This window comes from Amblyomma americanum, chromosome 1 (genome assembly GCF_052857255.1).
Source record: "Amblyomma americanum isolate KBUSLIRL-KWMA chromosome 1, ASM5285725v1, whole genome shotgun sequence".
Taxonomy (NCBI): Eukaryota; Metazoa; Arthropoda; class Arachnida; order Ixodida; family Ixodidae; genus Amblyomma; species Amblyomma americanum.
This window is the reverse complement of record NC_135497.1, coordinates 409409258-409428922: the sequence shown is the minus strand read 5'-3', so window position 1 is coordinate 409428922 and position 19665 is coordinate 409409258. Positions and strand designations below refer to the sequence as shown.

Below are 19665 nucleotides of genomic sequence, written 5' to 3'. Positions count from 1 at the left end.
CATATCCTGAGGAAACTTAGAATCTCTCAAGTACAGGGTTGTCCACTCTTAGTGCGAACACGCGAGCGCATTGCTGTGCTCTTTGGAGGGCCACTGCTTCCGAAATTGCCGCACATCGAAGTGAAGTGACAGATGACACAAAGCACCACATCCAGGTGCACATCCTCCTGCTCTATTCTGCAGTGATGGGTGGCTGTGTCGCACGCAGTAGACCTCTAAACACTGCGGCTACGCGCTCGCATGTTTGTACTAAATGTGGCCAGTTCTGTACATTCCGGCACTGGAGTAATTATTTAAAAAGGCCTTGCACACGGTCAGAGGTTTTCCAAGTACTTCATATTGATGACTTATGGTTTCTTTCACCCTACCCCTCCACCCCAACCCATCATTTCCCCCTGAATCCTACTCCTTTCCTTTTTTCCTTAATTTATTGTTATACTTTTACCTTATAACCTGCACCTCCTGATGTCACTTCTGGGAACCCTTGGCTTCCACACTCTTCCCTCCCCCCCTTCTTTTTGCCTTTTCTCCGAACCCGCCCTCATTTTCCCTTTTTCCTTCACATTATTTTGCACCCCCCCCCTGGTATTTTATTCTGCCATGCTGCTTAATTCCTTTATCCTAGTTTTTCAAGTAAAGGCAGTCAGCCATACCAAGCCACCTGTTGCAGCTGGACACAAAGCTTTTCAAGTCCACTATCTCTCCACGCTCCACAACCAGGGATTCCTTTCTACTGAGCTGGCCTTTTCTTTTCACAGTTTTGCAGGTCAACCGGTTAATCCTCTTTAGCAGCCAACATGCCTGGACAAGGTTCACGCTCCCCATCCTAATGCCTTTCCCATATCGCACCCTCGTCCCACACACCAGGCCTTTCACCTCGAAGTGAAAACCTTATTTAAACCCCACCAATGATAACCACTTTTCCAGACGAATACAAGTGCTCTTGTCGAAATGTCGGCAAGCCCCCTGAGGCTTTTCCCTCCCTCATTCAGTTTGTGAGATGCCAGAGATAGGTGTTTAAGCAGCCATACCAAACTAAAGCACATTTTTTAGTGACACGAAAGGCTCAGCTCAGTACCTTTCGTCCTGACCACATTCTGAATCACGCTTTGGTGGCTTAATATATCAAAATACTGGACATGACAAAAACAGCTAATTAGTGAGGGCTATTATTTGCTATAGGTGAAACTATAACATTCTCTTACAATAATGAAAAGAAACCACCAACATTGACATCAATGTACAATTTGACTGGAACATACGGCCCTAACATGACAATCTAGATAAATGTAAATTCCCTTTCACACTTCAAAACTGCATGCATTATTTCTAGAAAGCACGAGAACAGAAGCTCATACATAGTGCCAAAGAAAAGAGTGCATAATAGTACAACTTATGAGGTGTTCATCGGCAAGTGAATGAGCAATGCTATGTAAATGGCAATCCAGAGTTGCAGAAAATCAGAAATAGGTGCAATTCAATTGAGACCTTGTCTGGCATCTGAGTGGAATGGCCACCATTATTTCAGAAACAAAATGATACTGCACCAATCACACCTGAAGCAGAATAGCTTTACCCCTTGCAAGTCCCGCACTATACCCAGTACATAGGCAGTGCTAAATGTAGCCTGAATCTTTCAACCAACATCAAGCATGTGAAGTAAAATAGGAGAAGTTTGATGGTTACATTGTATCACTTCTGAATAAGGGACTATAAACACTAAATTTTTGCTTGTGTAATTTCTTCTTTCAAACGATGCGTTAGACATTCGTATACATGGAGTACTCTGTGGTATTCATGTACGACCGCTGAATAATCTATAATTGAATTTCTTCCGAACGCTGTTTCGGTTTAATCAGTCGAACGATGACTGTGACGGGTAGTTGGTCTCTAGGTCGTATGGGGCACAAAAACTGGGCTATATAATTGCTGACACATCAGTTTTTGTCATTCCAGGTATTGGAAGAGGCTGGTCTAAATGTCGTAGTGAATTAAAACTACATATTAGTGATTCATTTTTCTAGTGCATCACGTGACCAAAACATCAACTTGACGTCACAGTCGTCGTCCAGTTGACGAAATCGAAACAGCATAAGAGAAGAAATTCAATCATAAATTATTTAGCGGTTGTAGGCAAATACCACCCAGTAACCCATGTATTCTAATGTCTAACACATCGTTTGACAGAAGAAAATGCGCAATAGACGCTTTACAGCGCGGGAGCATGGCCGTCGCCATATTTGGTCACGTGACCATTTCGCCATCGCCGGCCTTCGGGCCTTCTCGTTTCGACGGCTGTCGGCGCGCTGGTTCCCGGCTGCAAGACGCTTCTCCGGCTCTAGCTGTGGATAACGAGCTGTCGGACGGCACAAAAACTTAGCGTGAGTGCTCATAGAACGTGTTCGTACTGGGAAATGTTGCGTCTAACCACCTCATTTACTCGTCTCCTTTGGGCTGCCCGCATCCGCTCGAATGTGTCAACAAACCGCGGGGTCAGCTACCTGCGCGTTCATATTTATTCAGTCAATTCACTGTATAACGCTATTTGCGGACCGCATAACTTCTTGTCAAACTGCAGATTAAAAGCGGGACAGTGCCTGAAGGCTTTCTTTTTTAGAGGTCGACATTTTTGCCGAATGTAGGAATATGTGTTCAAATCTATTAAGAACGTTCACTGCTCAGCACTGTGCACGCGACTTACAACCAAACGTGGGTGTGATCGCCGGCCGATTGCCCAGGTATTTACTTTATCCTCCGTTAACAGTCCGGCTTAAAAAGGAAGGATAAGGTGTTTTTCAAGGGCGCCTTGAGAAGCTCGGCGACGTTGGACTGTGCTCTCTTGCATGCCAAGTAAAACTGAAAAGTGCTCCGGAGTTCAGGACCCGCAGATGTAGCCAGCCGGAGTAAGCAATAATATACATGTCTTGATAAATTCCACCGCTGTCCCGTGCATTAGCGTACTTCGATAGAGCTTTGCATTGGGCGAGAGAATTGCATGTCGAAGTGTTTCCTCTGAGGACTTTTGCAAAAGCTCCGTTGCTGCGCTTCCATCGTACTAGTGTCAAGTATGCACGACCGTTTATTGAGCACTGCGCCGATGCCCAGGAAGTTGTTTTTGCAAAGGTTAAATATAGAGAGAAACCCTTTAATGGAAAAGCAAAATTTAGCCGGCGTTTGGAAATCACTGGCATGGTACTCTGCGTAGGGCAGGGAATTTAGGAGATAAGGACGGAAGGATCGAGAGCGGTGTGGATAAGGCAAACTAAAATAAATAAAAAAGAAAATAAAATGCAGCCATTAAATACCTATTAAGGTGCATCTGCAAATAATAATGTAACGTATTCGAAATAGTGGATCAGTGTTTGTCGAAGATGAGAAAGGTTACAGGCAGGTACGCTCGTTCTGGCATACCCGCAGCTACTGCTGGCTCTGAAATAAACTGGCGCATGGCATTTGTGATATGTTTACCTTTTTTTTCATGGAACAACACATGAGCATTCTGTTCTCCCTGAAAGCATCATGAAGTCGCAAGAATGCTCCTCGAAAGACGGCGACAATTGTGTTGCGAAGTTTCCCATATGTAACAAGTGCGTCTATTTTTCCTACACTGGACCGCAGGGACATTAGCTCTAACTTAGAAGGACTCGGTTGTAGGCTAGTTGGTAGGGCACCGCCCTGTGTTGTCGCCTGCCACAGTCCCGTCCTGTTTTGTGGTTTTGCTTCTCACCACATCGGCTCTAGACATTAATTCAACAATATACATGACATCCGTGTCACAACCGGATTGCTTAAGAGTCGCTTGACGTTCGTATACGAGCTCCGCAGCAGCGTTTCCCACTGCGTGCCGATGTTGCTAATGACGGCTCTGAAGGCCAGAAGTAGCGGTCATCCTAGTGGCGCCGCCTGTCGCGGACAGAGCAAACTGCTCTCTGTAAATGGTCTATAAAATTAGGTGTCTATTGTCCTTTCAGCCCCCTATGATAAGGCATCAGGTCATCATTCAAATTTCATTTGCCATGCTGTGATATTGGGTCAGCTGAGTGATTTTTACAATTTCTGACAATTCATGTTTCTTGCTCACTTTATTCACCTGATATTTATTTTGTGCAGTGACCTTTTCTGGCCACTAGTGGCCTGTGCACAAACATCAAAACATCAGTCACCAAGAAAGATAGGTGTTAAAACTGACTGAGAACTGAACGAAAAATTTAAAAAAGCACAAGTCTTTTGTTCTCAGAAGGTTACAGAATTCATTTATGGTTTATGGGTGTTTAACGTCCCAAAGTGACTCAGGCTATGAGGGTCGCCGTAGTGAAGGGCTTGGGAAATTTCGAGTGCCTGGGGTTCTTTAACGTTCACTGACATCGCACAGTACACGGGCCTATAGAATTTCACCTCCATCGAAAATCGACTACCACCGCCGGGATTGAACTGGCGTCTTTCGGGTCAGCAGCCGAATGCCATAAGAACTGAACCACCGTGGGGGCTCTACAAAACTTCTTTCGGGCTGAGATGAATGCTTGAAATATCAGCATCATAAAGAGTATCATGTGCAGCCACAGAAAAAATCACTGCATTTTTCATTTTTTCTATCAGAAGAACAGGCAATTACAGTTAATGCTGCTTGAATTAGCTATGGCTTAAAGGTTTAATGCCTATACTTTGAGTAACTAAAAGGGAGGAAGTTATTCTAGCTCCCTTCTCCCTGGCATTGGACTGAATAGTGGCTCCACTCTAAACTGTGATCAGCCGTCAATGCAATTCCATGTCAAAGTACTAAGAAGTAACTCACAGCATCCAGTATTATCTTCCACTTGTTTGCCATCAATCTATCCCCTGGCACTTCGAGGTTCCTGGACACATTAAATATCAGTCAATATCTGCACTGTATATGAAGTTCCTCATGGTGTGGTGCATCTTGACAGAAAGTATGATAGCTAAGTGGATAAGATAAAGAAGTTTGTGGGGATAAGGTGCCCACAGCTGGCACAGCACAGGAACAACTGGAGAGGTATGGGAGATTCCTTTGTCCTGCAGTGGATGTAGTCAGGCTGCTGCTAATGATGATAATGAGAAACACGGCAGTATTGGCCCGGGGTGGCCGAGTGAAAGGAGCTATGACTCTGTGGCTTGAAAATGACGTAAGAGGATTCACTGGACAAAGAATAGGAATTTATAGACTGAATGACCCTTATGTGTCTTACGAGTGCATGCACCTGAGAGGTGATTGCAGCTGTCCATCACAGTTTTGAGTCTGTCGAGATAACACATGGGGTAAGGTATTCCCTGCTTTGCTGCCGAAGGTAAAATCGTCAGCGAGTGGAGTTGCCTTGCTGTTCACTGTCAATACCTACTGCTCAAAGTAAAGGAAACTAGGGTATAAAAAATACAGCATTTCATATTATGCTTTGGCCAAATGCAGTGAGAATGAAACAGACTAGAGACTTGTCTTATGATGTTTGCACTCTTTACTTTGCACCAGAGGAAAATAAATGAGTACAGTTGACCTACTGCTTGCCACAGTCCTAGAAAAAATGAATCCAGGTCTCAAAAAGTCTACTGAGAGAATACTGATGCTGCATTTCTCCGAACTGTTCTGAAATATGCAGATGTTACCAATTTTTTTACTACCTGATTACATGATGTAATTTTTGCAAGGAATATGAGGTTAACTGACTGGGAAAAAAAGTCAGGAATGGTACCTTTGGTACTCGGCACTTGAACAAACAGCTGACCCACTGGGCGTCCCCAGGAGCTCTGCTACCAGGCACCCCTAGCAACAGTAGTCAATTGTCCAGATCCAAAGGAGCCATGCGAATGATTGCCGAAAAGTCAAGTTTAAGGACAGCAGATGCATGAACACAAAACAGTTTTCCAACGTTGTTTCAGTGAGATGAATGGTTTCAAATCTCTAGACTATATCTGGTAGTACACAAATTATCAGAAGACCATCTCCTGCGCAGAATCATCTCAAAACACATTCGACACGCACTACCAACATGGACACTCTGTGCTTAATTGAATCCAAAAGTTTACGCTAATCGACCAATGTTACTTCAAATAGAGACAGAAAGCGCATTCACGTTATACTGATGTTATCGTGAACATAACATGCGGCGAGACGCAGGGTTATAATACAAACAAAAAACCGCTTTCAAAATTTGCGAAAATGCTCACCTTCTCACAAGTTCGCCAAACCGGAGACGTTGCCGTGTGGCTGCCGCCAAAGTCACTCGCGAAGCACAGAAACAATAAAGATGTAGTGCCGCTGACTTCCCTTGAGCAATTTCAGTCGATTAACTCCCAACTGTTCGCACCGACAACACAATCCACCTCTGCAAGCACGTCTACAAGTTTGGCGCGCAGCCGTGCCATTTGCCATTTACAGATTGCACGGGAAATTCATAGCGCCATTCGCGTATTCGCGTCCATGCCCACGTCGCTGACGTCGCAAAGGCGCACATACAATTTTACGGTAGCTTTTTTTACCTGACAACCTGGATGGTTTGGTAAATTAATTTTTTTCTTTTCTTTGCATGAAGGTTGTTATCACCAGGGCCGCAGTGCAGCAGGGCTAAGAACATGCCTGAAGCGTCTCCTCGATTTTAATGGGCCCCGAGATCGCCTCAACATTGCGCAGACTGGCCGCTAGGCGGCGATAAAAGATGACCCTCGATTTCGGTTGCAATGCCTGGGAGATGGTGTGATGCACGGCACCCGATCATGCTGTTTCATCCTTTTGCCGGGCTTTGAGCAACAACTTTTATTTTGTTAATGACAAAAAAAAAACAAGTTTTTGAATGTCTCAGAGCGCAGCAATTGCTTAAGAAGCCTCAGCTGACTTCCACATAATACTGAAAGATCATGTTTCCATATCGAAATCTGAAAGGGACACTGAGGAGAACCCTATCAAAATTTTTTTGTTAGCAATATCTGATAGTTCGGCATTTCATGGCTTTGTTGACGCTTGTCCGGGAGCGAAAGATGCATTTATTTCAAAGAAATTTGGATTCGAAGTTGACAAATTTTTTCCTGCCGCACCGATTCAAACTCGAGAACTCTTATGAACCCGCCGCGGTGGCTCAGTGGTTAGGGCGCTCGACTACTGATCCGGAGTTCCCGGGTTCGAACCCGACCGCGGCGGCTGCGTTTTTATGGAGGAAAAACGCTTAGGCGCCCGTGTGCTGTGCGATGTCAGTGCACGTTAAAGATCCCCAGGTGGTCGAAATTATTCCGGAGCCCTCCATTACGGCACCTCTTCTTCCTTTCATCTTTCACTCCCTCCTTTATCCCTTCCCTTACGGCGCGGTTCAGGTGTCCAACGATATATGAGACAGATACTGCGCCATTTCCTTCCCCCAAAACCAATTATTATTATTATTATTATTAACTCTTATGACGACACGGAGAACTCTTATGACGACACAGAACGGAGGGACGTCAAACGTGACGTAAACGGAGACTCCGTGATTTCTGCGGCTAGCGGTGAGGTCTAGCAGCTGCCGAAATGAAAGCTACCGCCGCCGCACGTTGAAGGCATCTATCGGGGGTCGCCACCGTCGCTTCGTTTACGTTTGCACCGGCGTCTTGCCAGCGTTACGATGGATCCCGTTCCCGAACCCGACGACGTAGTTCTCGCAAACTCTGGCCTGCATTTCAGCGACCTCACCCCACAGAGCGTGCGATGTTTTTGAGGGAGCACGGTTAGGTTAGGCGCCGGCGGGTGGTTTCCCCATTCCTCAGAGAGCAGCCGTTGTAAACTAAATATCATAACCCCAGTGCGGGGAGTCGCAAGGGGCCAGGACAAGGTCGGCGCCTTGCGCCCATCGGAGGTTGGCCGGGGCTTTGGGGCCAACGGATTGTGATTCCTTGAACGGCGCGGTTGCACGGCGCAGCAGGCGGCGTCGAGGCCTCCCACGGTTGCAAGGGCCAAGTTATTTATTCATTTTTTGCCACAAAAAACAAATGGGTGCTCGAGGGCGGTCGCGTTTAAAGTCGGCGGCTTGAAACCAAAGCCGGCGCACGACGCTTCAACGGCTTCCGCTAGATCCAACGGGTCCACTGGATCTGGCTCTCTCGCCAACTTGCATGTACCTTCAGATATGTACTGTGAATGGATTAAGATAGCCGAGCTCGAAAAGAACAGCTCCGCACAACTGCCGCAGCTATTTAATACAACGCGCACCTCGCCGCGGAGCCAAATCAGTCTAGCCGGGCCGGCGGCGGCTGGCGCACTCGGCGCGAAATAGATACATGCTCCAATCTTCCCGCCAGTGCGGTCAGAGTGCGCCGAAGCCGCCGAACGCGTCGGCGGTCAAGCGCAGTTGGAGTATAGAGGGTATCGCTTTGACCGACGTGTCTTCGCCGTGCAGCGCGCGCCTCGCCGCAGCATAAACGCGCATTAACAGAGCCTGCGCTTAAACGCTAACCAACGTATTCGGCGGCGGCATCCATGGGAGCCACTGAAACCTCCCGCCCACTCACTGAGTAAAAAAAAAAAAGAAGTCCAGTGCCGAGGTTCGGAAACGAACAAGGGCCTTCGGCCTCTACCGCTCCGCCACGACGCCTCAAGTTACAGCCTTTAATAATGGCTCATCTAGTGAATGCACTCTTCTGATGCAGACATCATCGCGCTTTCGCTAGGTATATCCTGGCCTAACAGACCAAGGCCATCAGCAATTTTTCTGAACTGCCTTGTACCTTGTCTCCCGTCCATAATAAACGATTTCCGTGAAGTAGTTTGAAGTTGACTGGCACAGCCGGGAATGTTTCGCCGGGCAAGCGTGCGAACACACAAGTGCTGCCTTGTACGATCACCGACCATCGTGCCATCATAGCTCTTCATCGACCGTGGCGATCATCTGACAAGCCTTAACAGGCTCCCTCAAAGGTTAACTAGCACTTGAAGCGTCACTTGGAGTTCCTTTGCTGTTCGGCGCTTGTAAATCGAAGCGCGTCATAAACAAAACCACAGGGCACGCAAAGCTCATAGACGCGAAGCGCCATAAAAAATCGAAACTCTCCTGGCCGCCTGTGGCGCCGCCAAGCATCCGTTTTCTTTACTTCCAACATTCAGGTTGTCTTTTGCCTGCCTTCCTTATGTGATAAAAGTGCACTATTGGTTTTAAAACAAAACTTGCTCACTATTGATCTGCGCAACCTACCTTTGTCAGCCTCAGAGATTCGCGAAACCAAGTAGGATGGGAAATTCCTCCAAGGTGGCGTCTCTTGTCCTATGGCGTCACCACGCTTGTACTTGCGAGATTGGCCTGTGGTGGCGATAGCTGTATTTTGGTTCTTGCTATTTTCTACCTTACAAGAGCTTTGTTTTCAGTAAGAGCGGCGTTTTTGTGATCAGGAGCTGGTATTTTATCGATACAAGCCAACTTCAATTTCTCCTCAGTGTCCCTTGAAAGCGTGGTGAGCACGCCGTTCTATCATGCCGTTAGGACCTTTTGTCTGCTGCATAAGCAGTAACTTTTGGACGGTTTACAACAAAGGAACATGTTCGAAACATCCATATTGCAACAAGTGCTTGAAGTGGCTAGAAGTGCCGCAAATAAGTATTTACACTGGATGATGCATGGTTGTATTGTACTGTTGCCAATGGCAAGAAATCAACTACTTCGGACAAGCAAAAAGAGAAAATAATCCTTGAGATAGAATATGAACCGGAGGAAATCCGGAGCCATTGCCTCCTCTAGAAACATGCCTGCGGCGCCGCTCGCTCACCCATTGTAGATGCCGTGCCCTAAGTTGCGGACGGTTGTTAAGAGATAGCGCTAGCTACTTCCCTATCTGCGCCAATGCGGGAGGTTTTAGTCAGGGTGGTAAAGTGCCGCGGCGGTAGCAGCCAGTAGGGGGCATCGGCGGCGCTGTTCTAGCTGCTCGACAAGCGCGGCGCGACCCGTCTGTTCAATTGTATTTGAGCGAAGTCGTTGTGTTCTGGCCACTTGCAATGAAATTTTAGTTTTTTGCACGTATCGCAGTTGTTGCAGTCAATGCAGTTAGCGTTCACAAGTAACGTAACAAGACGCCCTCAGAAAATATTTTATTTTGACAGATTTGCCTCGTCCTGGAATGTCGCTTACGCAGCATGATGCGAGTCGCACGTGGTTTTGCTTAGTGGTAAACTCGGGGCAGGTTCAACGACAACATAAAAGCAAATCATTTGAGCTTGGCGTATGCCTATTAAGTCACCTACAATTTAAGCACTTTGCGGGAAATATGCTTGCGACCAAGAAACTTGACAACACCATTCCTGTCGGTAGCGCTGGCGGCATAGTTGGTGAACAGCGGTTTCATGAACTTGTGTGCGACTTTTTACTTTCAGCTCTGCGTGCTTTTGTTTTCGTTTGCTTAAACAATCGAAAACGCGCGGAAGGCGCCGTCTGACGCAGAGACGTCGTCTGCTACGGCGCGGGTGTGCCACGACCGCGCGGTGATGTGCGCATGCGCGCATATGTTGCAAGCGGCCGCCACAAGGATTGCTAGCTACTACATCAAGTGGAAAGGAGTAAAAAAGAAAAAGGTAAGGGCAGCAGGTTTTTGGCGCACATGGCAGGCATCTTCCTAGAGGAGGCGATGCCTGAGCTCTCAACTGTAGCCAGGTGACCCGTGGGAAAGGAGGACTGCCTGGATCTCAATCGATGAAAGCCGAATACCTCGTGGTAACCTGCCTGGGCAGTCGTTAATTGGCCCGCAGGGGGCACATCCCTCATATCTAATGTTCTTAGAACATTGCGAAGCGCGCGTCTGTTGCAATCTTGCTGCGGAGCATTGCGAGAGATGTTTCGATCGGGTGATGCAGATCTTGGAGGGCCCAGACTGCGCTGTTTCTGGTCATTTTTCCGACGAGCCTTCGCCGAACGGTACCTCCTTGAATAACGTGGACAAATTTCAAATAAACACATGCCCCTCTTCTCTATTCTTTCCGCAAGAAACACAGCTCACTAGGTTCCTGTGTGGTGCACACGCGCATAGTGACTTTGACACAGCAGGCCTGACTGACCGCATTTCTCCAAATGACCAGCACGTGCGTTGATGAAATGAACTGGAACAAGGGGAGTATCAGACATGGCGAGCGACTTGTGAATATTAAAAAGAAACTTCGCTTGAAGGCACAGACCCAGGCGCACTTACAAGGAAAAATAGCCTGCGTCGGTGCGATGAAGGCTGAGGAAATCATTTCTTATATACTGCAGTTCCAAGAATTTTCGGGAAAGAGGTTTCTTTTTGTACATCTTCGCAATTGCATAAGTTTTTGTCTGTTATGTCGAGTGCATGGTTTGTTAGCAACGGTTTGATAAGCTTCTTGCATATAATATTCAGTAGTGCTTCCATGCGTACGCTATCCTTGTTCTCACGGGTCAGGACAGGCAATCCCGAGATTTTATTCACACTAGTTGTAGAGCAAGCATATGTGTCCAGTGGCCTTTGAAGATGCGCTCGGTCTTTGAGTATAATACCGACGAACTTCTTGAGGCCATGTAACACTCTTCGGAGCACTGACGTCGGGTAAAAGACTCTACCCCTGTCTTGGTGGGCAGTCAAACTGTCTAGTAGCATTTCCTTGGCTGGAAATGGAAGCTACAACTTGCAGAATAATTGGATGTTGTGCTTGGCTGCCAGTTTTCCTCTCTAATTACCTTGAGCCGTCTTTCCCTGAGTTCTAAGTCTAAGTCGGAGTTCTAAGTTTTCTACGTTAGTAGAAAATTAAACAAAATTAAATATGTGGCTAAATTTCAATCCAATTTTTAACACTAATGCAAGCTGCATCTATTTAAGATTGCTAGCTAATTTCACTGCCATAGCTTTTATTACAACTCTTATACAGCCCACTTTCAAAAAACATTTTAAAAATAGTTCACACTCGGTGAAAACAATAGCCAGAGGGCCTGAACACTGAGCGCCTCGTAACTTAAACACTGATTCCCAAAGCTAACGCTTCGTTTTATAGACCTTTGCATCGGGCGAGCCAGTTATTGAAACGCCTGCTCTCTAGACTGTCAAAAACCTATTCTGTTGCCTCTTCTGCCGTGCTAGCACGAGGGGCTCATGACATTGCAGGGAACATTATGGCAGTGCCCATGGAACCCTTACTGCAAACGTCTATAGCACTTTTTGTTTCCGTCCACTCACCAAAGCTTCGAGAAGAATGAATGATATGTGGTGGAGTAATTTGGTTTTGAGGGTGCATTACTACCGCAGCGTCTGCCATGTTGACTGCTGTGTATGAAACTGACTATAATCCTTTCCTTTCACAGTGGGATTTACACACTTGGAGCGGAGCTATGAACACAAAAATTTCCGCAGTTTCCTAGGAGCTGATAAGACCTCTTAACTGCGTGATATCAGTTGACACCTTTTACAAAAAAGCCGCATTCGTAACACAGAGGTTTAGTTAATTTGACAATGCGGTTCTGCCAACACCAATCATCGTTCCATCTTTGTAGAGCACTGGCACAATACGTAGTGTACTTGTTCCACGACGTGATGGCGTTAACTATGTGGGGATAGTTACATTGCAGAGGTTTAGTTCATTTGACAATGTGGTTCTGCCAACACCAATCAGCGTTCCGTCTTTGTAGAGCACTGGCACAATACGTGGTGTACTGGTTCTACGACGTGATGGCGTTAACTATGTGGGGATATTTATATTGCTGCTTTCAAGCTGCCATGTTAGCAACGGACAGTTCAATAAAAGCTAGAGTAGGGTGTAAGCAAGGAGGATACATGCTGAATGCTCATGAATACGGTAACATGCTTGGCCTCTGACACAGGAACACATCCCACTTTGTGTGTACAGGCAGTCCCTTCATGACCTTGCATGGCATAAAGGCAGCTTTCCTGTTGTTTTTTAGAAGTTATTGATGTTAAGTGATTGTATCTACTTTTATTTTTTGCAGACAGGCACGGGAGGCTGTCTATGGCTATCTGTTTTTCTTTTCAAGCTTTGTAAAAGTGGGTTAGGGGTTAGCCTTAGTAAGCAAGCGCACTAGTCGAGTGACCGAGATGGAATTGTTTTGCTAATTGTATATGGGGTGTCAGACCTTCTACAATGATCGGTTGTGCTATGTGCACAAATTAGGGTATGGCTATATATCTGCTCAGCAATGAACTTTTTGTTTGTGATGATTCCAGGTGGGAAACACTCACAATAGAGCAGCTGCAGCAGCACAATGCTCACATGAATGAAGTGGAAGTGGAAGAAGATGTACTGAACCGACTCAGTGTAGCAGGAACTGAAACCAACAGTAGTGCAGACACGGACTGGACATTTGCATCTGGTATGATCATGAACAAGCATGTTTATTTTGTGCATATTTTTTGCCCTCCCAAGTGGTCAAATTTCCATGGGCATAATTCACTGACTTTGTCTTATAGTTCTCACCTTATTACTGAACCTTGAGTGTCTGCGCAGTGGGTCTTGGAGTAGGTGAGGCCAGTCAGCCTTCTGTGTAGCCATTGTGTGCATATCCCAGCGACGTTTGATGGAAACAGTCCTTTTGCTGTTGTTCTCCACTGCTACCATGCTAGCATGCAGGAAACCATAAAAAAATGGAAAATTCGCTGCATATTCACATGCAGTTGATAAGGACCCTCTTCTGATTGATGAAATAGTTAGTGGTATGAGCTAACTTGGCAGGAAAAGCTGGAGCTGGTTGATTGTCCACATGGAAACAGGTGATGCAATGCCATCCTCAGTGCTATCAAAGAGGTAAACAGTCCCATTATCCTCAATTGCTTCATAAACTTCCTTGTAATGAAGCTGGCTGAATGCATTCGCACTTACGTTTAAAGTGAGATGGTATCCAGAATCGAGCAGTCGCATTTTGCAAACAACCCTTAGCAAACAGGGTGCTGCTGTGCTGCCTGTACGCATAATGCAGGTCGTGAAACACCAGGAGCATTTTTGACAAGTTGGATTGTATTTGCAGGGGTGGGAAAGTTGCACCAATTTGAAACAAACAGGATTTTCTGTACATTGCTGTGTTAACAACATAAAATTGGCCAAAATTGTGCCTAAGGCCAAGTGGTCCCAACACTATTTCTGGCCAATACAGCATGGTGTGGGGATGGCTTTGATTCAAAGAGGGTTGCGAATACCATACGATATTTTGAATAAGTTTCAAATAGTGCTCTCTATTCAATTTTATTTATTCTGCATTATCTTAAATTGAACTACAGTCGGCGACCGAAAATTCAGGTGCCTGATTTTTCGAACATGCTTGATTATTTGGACTTTTTCGTGGCACCGCGACATGGCCCGTAGAGCCAATGTATAGGAGCACCTGAAATTTCGGACGCACCGCAACTGACTGCTAGATTTTTGGACTTCGCGCTCGCCGCAAGTACCCAAGCCGCCATATAATGTGTACAATGGAATGTCATTAATTCAAACTGCAGGAGAGATCAAAAACTTGATCAAACAAAACGAAATTCAAGCTTAAAGGGAGCCTCTTAACTTGCGATGTCGAAATTCTGCGCAAGTCTGCACATTGCGCCCGCGTGGTTTCGAATCCGTACGGTTCTTGAATGTCTTCCACCACACGAACTTGAAAAGCAGTCAGAGTTCCTGGAACTCATTTGTGCAGAGTGTTTCATCTGAAATATGGAAAGAGGTAGCAGTTAAGCACGTGGGAGGCATGCGGTTTCACGGAGATGGCGAGCGCGGTAGGAAATGGTGGTGCATTTCAAAGTGAGGTAAGCGTCCCCCCGCCAAAACACTGCAACCCTGGCTTTTCTATCATAAAACCGTAAAAAGCTGGTGTTTCGATGACGGACAAGACACCTCTCATTATACGAAAGCCACCGCAGAGTGCATACCGTTGGATACGATGCAGATTTTGGTTCTAGTCGCTAGGCCTAATGATGAAGGCCAATGCCGACGGAGCGCTTGCTTCGGCTGTTTCTCGGTTCTTATTGTTTCACCATCTTTGCGTTCTCGTTCCGGGCCCATCGTACTGCGGGCGCAGCGCAGTTCCCACAGTGGCATGTTTTATTTCCAGTTTAGACTTTGTCCCAACCCGTGCGTCCATCGGCGACAGCCAGGCCGAGCTCGTGAAAGCGGCAGCCGCCGATCGTCTGTACACATGTCGCGCGGCGAAATTTACTCATTAGGAGCTTTAGAACGTGTGCAATACAACTGACTTGTTCCTCCACCATATTGGGAATAAGCTAGTGATTTTTTCGGCGAAATTTAATTTTCCGGACTGCCTGATTTTCGGCCGTTTTCGCGACCCCTAGAGGGCCCGAAAAATCGGTCATCAACTGTATATAAAACCACTGTATATTCAGAAATTACGAAATAACCTGTTGAGATTATCTCAACTTGCAGCCAACAGTCACAGTGTTTCCAAACTGGGCTCAGTAGTTACAGCATCTCATACCTACCACATAAGTTCACATACTTTTTATTGTAAAGTGACTGCTAGCACATAGCATAAGTATACTAAGGCATAAGTTTTTGCACAGCAGCTATCCAGAGCCGATGCATCTGGCAGAGCCACTGTGCACTTGCTGTTTAGAAAACAAGGTGCAGCACCAAGTGGCTTATCGTCAGGCCAGTTGATGAATATTAACGAATGCATCAGCGAAGAATGCGAACAAGCGTCAGTGTCAGTGCTGTTATCTTTTTCAACCCCTAAAACACGCGGTGTGCATGGGAACTGGTCTTGGGAGAATAGCGGAACAGGGAAATCTGCGGCCAGTGCCGTCTGCTATCATCGTACAGACATTTCGGCTGTTAGAATCTAGAATGTGTATTTTATGCCACGGGGGGAAAAAAGCAGGTGACAAAAACGGTATCATTGGAGCCAGCCCATGTAAATAAAAACAACCTGCGTGCTGTAGCTTGCAGCATAGTTGTGTTTTCGCGCCTTGAGTTTGTGACAGCATTTTGGTCCATCGTGCTGCTTTCTGCAGCGTAATGGATGTGAGAGGGTATCGCGAATGTTTGGGATGGAATTCCACTACCGGCCCTCTTCCTTTAGGCATTGCAGGCAGTGTAGAAGAGGCAGTACTGCACGTATTGCATCCCAAGCTGCTGATCCTTGTTTCTAGAACCATCTTGTTGCGTTCTGCAAGCAGTGTGCTACGCTGTGCTGTTCAGATAGCAGCCTGTGATGTCACTCTGCCAATGAGAACATATTTGACCACTAAGACCTTACAATGCCTCACTAGGTGATAGCAGGACATAATGCTTCATTACAAAATGCTGTAAGCTGCTCCCCATTTTTCACGTCAGCAATAAGTCGGTGTCACGTTAGGCTTTCCCACTGAACATAGTAATGTTATTTTGCAAATTGTTTTCAAGTTATAGTCTGCAAAACTAAAAGTTTATTGCTTCTACCATGTACTCAGATCCTGCTCTCCCTTTATATTATTTATGCCGGTAGCTGTGCCTTGCAGGTGTTATGACAATGAGTGAAAATTTGTGTGCGATACATGTTTCTTTTCATGGCTGTGCTTTGTGATGAGTTCTTTAATGCGAGGGCATTACTGAGCTCATTGTGCGAAAAGTCCGCCGTCATCAGAAACCCGTGGTCCAAATGGGACGTCCACCCCTCCTGGAGCAATAGGCTTCCAGAATCCCCATTGCCACGTACCACGAAACCCGATCGAGGTGTTCACTGACCCAGGGTGCCAGTTTCCTCAAAATCAACCTTCCATTGGTTTTGAGAAAAGGAAAGGCGCTTAACTTCTATTTGTAGGTGGATGACACTGCCTGCTTGCGGTGTGACTCAGATGTCTATTGACCCAGTGAGCCAGTTAACTTGCTCACGCATAGAAATTGCTTACATGTCTCCATAGTTGTTTTATTTCAAGCTACCTTTATTTACACATCAGAAATTGTTCGGAAATAATCGAGTTAAATTCACAATCAAAAATTAAATATTTGGACACCCCAAGAGTCTCGTTGAGCGAAAGTGAAGCCGAGTGATGTGTCAGAGGCACTCGCTCCATTCTGCATGCCTCCTCTTTCTCTCTGCTTAGTCGTCATTATCCTAGGAAATGGATTGTTTTCTTGCCTAGCTTCACAGCTGGAAGCATATGAAGTTCATGTTGGTGGGAATCATATGAGATACTGAGTGGTGCAGAGCGTTGGCTATGTTCGTGGCATGGTACTCTGCATGATCTGTGGGCTGCGGCAACCGTTGGCCAATGCCGCTTTTTCAGAATTTTCAGATTGCACCTTTTTTGTGTGCGGCGTGAAAACGTAAGCGACGCAGTATATTAAGGCGTTACTTTACTCTGTATGTGCTCTTAGCTGCTACAAGTTGGTGGTGTTCCTCTTTCAAAATGCATGTTTTTCTGCTCCAAGAGCTGCTCTCGAGAGCTGTGTTATGAATTGACTTCCATTCCATCACTGTCACCAGTTGTTACGACTCTACTTTCATCCCACTGCTGACAACCAGTTTTTATGACTCGCCATGTTAGTGGAGTGTTTCCCCAGGCACTGGATACAGGAACACTGCTGCTGTTCCAATTGAGGAAGGAATGTGGGCCAGAGACGGGGAGTAGGAGAAGCAAAGGAAAGCTGTATTCACGTATTTACAACAATGAAGGGTTGCAGCCAAAGACAGACAAATTGAAATTTGAGAAAGCTCAGGGAATTGCTGCTCGATTAACTTGTCGGGGCACTTTTAATATCCTCTCCTGTAGTCTTCCTGTCTTTTTTGTCCAGTCACAGCGACTTCGTCTTGTGCGCTGCCTTTGGGTGGAGTGAACGATGCTCATTGGCTCGCTTTCCCAGCTGGCTGAAGTCTGGAATTCGTTTACAGCACTCCTCTCTCGATCGTCTCCCTCGGCTGAGTCACTGGGATAGATCCTCCGAAAGTGTTCTTTCCTCAGGTCACCTCCTTATTGACAAGTGGGTGCACAGTTAACCAAAAGCAGCTGGGTTTTAGTTAATCAGGAGCAGATGGCTGTACAGGAAGCCGGCCGGTCGGGGTTGTCCCGTGCCTTGGTTCAAGAATCGCCCGAAGTTGAACACTTGCAACGGCGCGCGGCAGGCGCGGCAGGCGTTTAGCGATGCCTTCTTGGTGGTGGTACAATGTCGTAGCGTCGTTTCTGCTGCACTAGGCGCTGCCTAATGGAAACCAGTTAGGCCGGGAACACGTATGGTGGCAGTTACGCCGCAGCGGAGACTCAGAGGTCTCCACATGTTGTGGCGGGCGCCGCTTTTCTTTTCCCGACCGTCACATGCATGGGAGCGCGTACTCGGAGACACCCCATTGCAGCAGGACCCCGTATTGCCTTGAAAGCAACGCAAAGGGGGTGGGGGGTAAAGTCATAACAGCTGCTGTGCCACCCCTGCGTTTGGCCTTTATGTGTCTGTTCTGGTGTGCTCAGTGACCCCAGTAATGCTGTCATATTTCAAGAACCAGTAGTGCAGTTATCGAAACCTTCCTTTTTTAGCCACTGTCTTGAAAGAACTCTTCTGTTGTCGGAGTTTTTGCACACATGTGGTGCTGCATATTCGCTGCTGATTGCCACTTGTGCGCAGCTGCACATTCAGCTACGACAAACGCATCACGAGTGTGTGCCACCACGGAGACTAATAGGGGAGTACAGTGCAGACCTGCCATGCAATGCGTGCTGTAGACGGATGCAACTCAAGAACTAAGGTTCTCCAGCCAATGGCGTTGACAGAATATGATGTCTGGTTAAGCCGTGGTTAAAATCCATTTTCATCTGCCAGCTCCTTGTGATGTCACACTAGCAGGTCCAAAGGAATTGACCACGATGTCATGAGAATCTGCAGACGCCATTGGCTGGAGGACCTCCTTTGAGGGAAATCTGTCGCTTCGTTTTTAAGCTGTATCCAACTATAGCAGATGCCGTGAGCCGATGAATGCGCCCGATGGGCGATGACCAACATGATTTTTTTATGCGGTAGCGTTAAAGGCCTCATTGTCCAGAAAACCCGGTGTCGCTGTTGTGAGCGAAAAATCGCGAGCATGACTTGGCAGGTGGTGCCCAACGAGCAGCAACCTAGGCGACAGGTGGGCCACCTAGGTGACATGACCTTGTGGTATAATCACAGCCTGCCCACCGGATAGTGAGTGAACTGTCCACTGTGGCAGGTGGCAGTTAAATTAATGATTGGTCGCTGGGGAAGAGCAACCTGGGCTACACAAGGCCCGCCGATAGGAGCACCTGCCATCTCAGGGTAGTGGCTCATTGCTTAACTGCACCACAGTGCCAGAAGGGATGTGAGGACTCCCAGAGGTCTGTGAGTGTGAAGTAGTGAGTGACCTTTTGCATATATGGCAATTAATTACGTTATCGCGTCATACCTTTAAGGTGGAGCTGAAGTGTCTCCTCCAATCTTTTTATGAGAAAAGGGTCCGTGTTGGTATTTTTGTCCTGCTTTAGCCCATGCAGCAAATGGCTGAGAACAGCGCTTCAGTCTGGCTTCGTCAAAAAGGGTCTCTGGTGATTTCTGCACAGACGGAGAGGGAAATAAAAAAGGAGAGAGAAAAGTGTCTGGCCGCCTGTTTTACACGTCATTTTAGGCAAAGATGGGTAGTTATAGTGTGCAATGAACTGTACACATGACAATGATAATGGACAAAAATAGTGCAAATGGGAAACATCACTAATCTTCTCCGAGAGGCGGGAAACGGAAAGTAAATGACTTAGAGCCGTTTTGCATTT

General features: G+C 46.6%; 1 long non-coding RNA gene across 1 annotated transcript; it reads right to left on the bottom strand.

Moving 5' to 3' along the window:
- Positions 1-4818: 4818 nt before the first annotated feature.
- On the bottom strand, positions 4819-6520 carry LOC144102776 (uncharacterized). Its single transcript, XR_013308229.1, has 3 exons — positions 6178-6520; positions 5703-5773; positions 4819-4853 (listed from the first exon to the last, which is right to left on the bottom strand). It is a non-coding gene; the product is annotated as an uncharacterized LOC144102776 (long non-coding RNA).
- Positions 6521-19665: the final 13145 nt, after the last annotated feature.